We start from the raw sequence: 5,629 nt of genomic DNA on the forward strand, positions 1-5,629 counted from the left end.
ACCCGCGATTCCCACGACGCCGCTCGAACCCATGAAACCACACGTCCCCCGACCTGCGGCTCACCCCTCTTGGCCCCACTGCCCCTCTGCCTACGGGAGCATTACATGTGGACCAGTCACCTATCGGGTCCACATGTTATTGACTCAAAGGTAGGTGTAGTAAGGCGCTGAAGCTCAGTCCCGACGGCCCTGAGAGGGAAATGTAACTCCTGCGCCAGGGCTTGTGGTGCTCCCGCAGCACGAACTCGTGCCAAACTCGAGATTTGTTTCTTTACTATACATGCACGCAACGATTTAATGGACATTGTAATCTCAACATGTGATGGGGAGCTCTAAATTTGAATTTGAAACTTATAAAACGAAAAGATTCAAAACAAATAAACTGGGAGAGAGGGAGTATATCGTAGGATGTGTCCCATACAAAATAAGTCCCCTGGTTTGTCACCGCGAAGATGCGGTTAGAAAGGAGCACAACGTCTTCCTACTCGTACGGCAACAAATCGGCCGCAGACAGCATGGTCCGCCTTTGACCGCCATGTGCAAGGTTCGTGCTATCTTATTCAATCTCACCGTGGTTCCATCGTACCAATTCATGCGGTGGCCCGTTGCATGGCTGATCCCAATGTTGGACAAAGGTTCTACGGGAACGGTGTCACCGTTGTAAATGTTGTGCAAATTGATGTTGGTACCCTCCCGTACATATGCAAGCCAATCTCCACTCGCACCGAGCCTAACCTGTGAAACAGTGGGCAGGGGGAGAATTAGGAAATGGACACGGAAGTAGTCTTTAGAATGCATTTACTACGTGATCAAACTCATCTTACCTGCTCATCGGAGGAAATCCGAGTGCCCCTCAACGTCGGCATCTCAAGGGGCGTCAACTTGCAACTACGGCCACGCCGCGCTGGAGAGACCCCCAAGGAAACATCCTCGTGCGTTCCACGGAACATCAAGATGCATTTGTATGAGTAGTTTATCTTGTGAGAGAAAAGGATGAACGAGGGAAGGCCTCTAGAGATAGAGATGGACACTACTACTACCAATGTGCTGGCCCGTGCGTTGCAATGGATCCAAAGTAGTAGAATAATACTTGTTCACGTGCTTGAAATATAAACACTCTAGTTTTGATATACATGTGTCAGCAGACATGACAGCTTGTCCATGGAAGTTGAACCACGGCGACCATCACGTTTCTTGTTTCTACCACTGCCACACCCACACGCGATTCCCACGACGCCGCTCCAACCCACGGCACGACGTCCCCCGACGTGGACATGGATCCTCTGACGTGGCTATCACTGCCTTGCCCTGCCTTTCCTTCGCTGACAGGTGGGACCCACGCTTATGGGTCCCACATGTCAGTGACAGAATGGTAGGATTGTTCGCGTCAGGGGATCCTCATCCCCCCGACGTGCCCCTCATCCCTCTCGGCCCCACCGCTCCTCTGCCTTTGTGTGCATGACATGCGGGCCAGCTGAACTGCGGCGACCATCAACTTTCTACCACAGACACACCCGATTGGACGCGGTTTGCCTGCTCCGCTGCTGTGCTCCGATCCGTACTCCCGCACCATCGAATTTTCATCCAGCGGCTGTGACACATTTCGTCCCGGTCATCAATCCTCAGCTGGAGTACTTATGTACTACAGGTAGTACCCGCCGGTGTGGCCATCTACGCCTCGTAACGCCCCGACGCCCAGCTGTGGCACCCTCGCCACGGCCACGCCACCACCGGCCGGTTCATCTCGAACGAGTGAGTCGCGAACCACGCCACCACCATGAGAATGACATGTGGGCCAGCCGCATTTAAGGTCCGCATGTCATTGACTCATAGGCCGGGCACTAAGCCACTGAAGTTCGGTCCCGTGGGCCCCGAGAGGGAAATGTAACTCCTGCGGCAGGCCTTGTGGTGCTCCCGCAGTACGAGCTCGTGCCAAAACTGGAATTTGTTTCTTACTACTACCAACTAGTACTAGTAAGGTACACGTGCATTGCACGCATGAGATTCTGGTGGTTTGTGCATTATGCTTCTACATGTGGAGCTTTCTGGATTCTAACATGTGGCAAAATCTGGTGGAATGTAAGGTTAGGCAAGTTTGATTAACTTAGGTGAGTGTTTGGTTCAAGCCACACCTTAGGCAAGCCACACTAAGGCCCCACATGACATACACACAAAAAATGTGGCAAGATTCCCTTAGGCTTGCCAACTTGTGGCTCTCATTTTGAAGAACTAATAACTTTGCCTAAGCTTAGTTGTGGCAAAGTTAGTCATGAATTAAGTTCAACCATGGAGTCTTCTAGATTATACATGTGGCAGAATCTGGTGGATGATATCCAACGGCCAGTAGTGCTCGGATTTGCCATCTTTGTACCGTCGGATTGGCTTCATCCAACGACCAACTTTCAAAGTTTTTCACACACTATATAGGGGGTATAGATATAGATGTGCCGGTCCGTTGCAATGGATCCAAAGTATATCTATTTAGTGGAGTGCACTCTAAACACATTATCTATTTATTTTTCTCTAACCTTCCGTAGCCATGCAACCAAGCCACATAAGCTTCATGGGTGCCCCCCACATCATATTATTCATACTACGTTGATTGAAAAAAAGATAAATCACCCAAAACAAGATCTTCCCGTTTTTTGTTCCTACGATGTTGTGCCGTGCACGTACCTACTAGTTGTATAGTGGTAGTACTAGTAATATAGTATTAGGAGTACAAACTTGGTACTAGTAGGAGTAGTACTAGTACGGAATGCTCCTACTCTATCAACGAGCCCCGTCTGACACCAAATTTCTTGGCTTCCGTGCTACAGCTAGATCTTCCCCTCGTTTCTGTTTTCCAACCCGGCGGCGGGCGGGGTGTCGGTTTGCTCAACGGCGGTCCCACATGAAAGTGAAAATGCTAGGCAACACGCCTTCCCTAAGCTATGTGTCGTGCCGGACGGGCCGTGTTGTACTCCCGATTCCCGGGCGTGTGGGGGTGCGACGCGAACGCGGCAGGCCTTTTCCTTTTACCAGCAATGTGCCCGTGCGTTGCGACGGATCCAAAGTAGTAGAATAGTAGTATTTGTTCACAAACTTGAAAGAAATCACTATTGTTTTGATATACTCCTAATATATTACTCCCTCCGTACCTAAATATTTGTCTTTTTTGAGATTTCAAATGGACTATCACATACGGATTATATAGACATATTCTAGTGTTTCTAGCAAGATGCCCGCGCGTTGCACGAAGTTGATGGAAAAGGTAAGCACAACTTATAAATTGACGGATGGAGTACTAGTTACAGTGATGCATATAATTAAGCAAAGGGATCGCACATGTCGGTATTGACTGGAACGAGAATGCAACAGCACAATAAGAATTAAGGCCACGATGATGCGATCGCAGTGGTGGTTACAGAAGGCAAGAAGAAAGATGGATCCACGAACGTACGACCTCCTCCTCCTCAACTTAGTGCGCCGGGCCACCGACCGGCGGCTAAGGAGCGGCGGCTTTTGTGGCGAGGTCGAGGTGCTTCTCAGCAAAGGCATCCAAGGCTTCCAGCCGGTTGAGGAAGGCCAACGTCGTAGCGTCCTCACTGGCCTTGTAGATACCTATGTACACGATTTGCTCGTACACGTGGATGTGTAGGTCGACGAATTCTTGCAGGGCGAGGCGCCTCGCGGCGAGCGCGACCTCCAGGTGGACATTCTTCGTGGCGTCGGCGGGCAGTCGCAGGGCCACCAGTGCTTGAAAGAGGTTCCGGCCATGGAGGCCGATTAGGGTGGCAGGCAATGAGGAGCCCGGGCGCGCGGGCTGGAGGAGTACGGCGATGTCGTCCGCGAGCTTCTTGAGGACGGTGAACTTGTTGCTGGTGGCAACGATCATCTGGTCCAACTGAGAGTCGTAGTTGGCGTCGACGGCGGCCATCCACCAGCCGGTCTCCAACACCGTCTGGAGACGATCCTCGGCGCCATGCCGCAGGCCGGCGTCGTGGACCATCTGGCGCAGCCGCTGGCCGCTCACGCGCATCGCCGCCATGGGTCTGGAGTGAGCTCTTTTGCGCTTAGTGTAGGTGCTTAGGCAAATGCTTAGGTGCGTACGATGTGGTAGATGCATTGGAATGGAGGGGCGCCTTTATATGAGGGCAATGAGGGCAAACTGCGTTGCATTCACATCGTGCAGCCTCTTTTCCCGGACCTCCTCCCATTACTTCCCTCATGCATTAATTGAAGGAGGATGCATTGGCCGTTCAACATATCGGGAACCGCTACTCCCTCCCTCGTCTGCATTAAAGCCGTATCGGGAACTGCGCCGCCCGCTGTCAAATCGAATACTCCCTCCGTCTAGGTGAGTATTAAGTCATCTTACGAAAACCAAATAGTAAACACATAGGCGTGGTGCATTAACTCTCACGTTGTTTCTTATTTTTTGACATAAATAGAGGAATCAACCAAGAAGAGATGTGGGGCTTGTATGCTTTTAATGACTTGAGACTATCAAACATGACATGCAGTGGTCAGTTCGTTGCACAAGAACAAATACAACCCACGTCAGCACACACGCATCTTATATAGCATCACATCCAATGGCTATAAAAGATGAATGAGACCAAATTATATCTCATCTAGATGAGTTCTAGCAAAACTGTATTAATAATACTTAGTACTCCTGCGCCATGTATCATATATTAGTATCATGTAGTACTTTATTTATTGCCATGTATGACACATAGTACTCAACTCTCTCTCTCTTTCTTCATTTAATTCTATGACACCTCATCAAAATTGCTAAGGCTAGTACCATTACAACCAGCCTTAGCAAATACTAAACATTAAGTTCTCTCGTTTTCCTCTCCACCTTGGTCACCTAGACGGAGGGAGTATACTGCGCGGGCTTTTCCTGCGCGGTAGGCGGGGCAGTTCCGCCTAGTCGGTTCGACAGAGATGCGAGAAGACGAGGGAGTAGGCTGCTGCAAACGTAGGGCTGTGTGATTTGACAGCGAGTTACTGCTGGACAGGTGGGGCCCCGTGATTTGACTTGCCATTATCATTTTAACTGCGGCGCTACGACCGGCGTGAGTCTCCCGATTCCTGACCACCTCCATACAGGTGCCTCTCCCAATGCTCCACCATGTAGTAGAGGCTGGCTCTTGCATGAGAGCCCACTTCTCCACTTTTTCCTTGCCTCTCTTCCTCCACATATGCAAAAATGCCATGTAAAGCGCACTATTGTACTTAAGCTTGCCACATAGGCATAAAGTCTGATGTGGCAAGTTAATCAAGAAGAGAGAGACTAGTTTGGTGACCAAGGAAGAAACGGTGCTAAGCGCATGTACCTAGGTGAAAAGACAATTTTGAGTCTATAGCTAATTAAATGAAGCAAACTTAGCAACACCATTTCATTGGAAGAGGTCACTCCTTGGCAAATGCAATAAATACTAGTACTCCCTGTGTCCCATAATATAAGAACGTTTTTGGCACTACACTAGTGTCAAAAACGTTCTTATATTATGGGACAGAGGGAGTACGAAGAAAGAGATAGAGAGAAGTAAAATAAATAAATACACTTATAGCGAACCTTATAGCCAATCTTATAGCCAAAATCTTGTTGTAGTATGAGTGACTAAGTGATGACTAT

This window comes from Triticum aestivum, chromosome 3D (genome assembly GCF_018294505.1).
Source record: "Triticum aestivum cultivar Chinese Spring chromosome 3D, IWGSC CS RefSeq v2.1, whole genome shotgun sequence".
Taxonomy (NCBI): Eukaryota; Viridiplantae; Streptophyta; class Magnoliopsida; order Poales; family Poaceae; genus Triticum; species Triticum aestivum.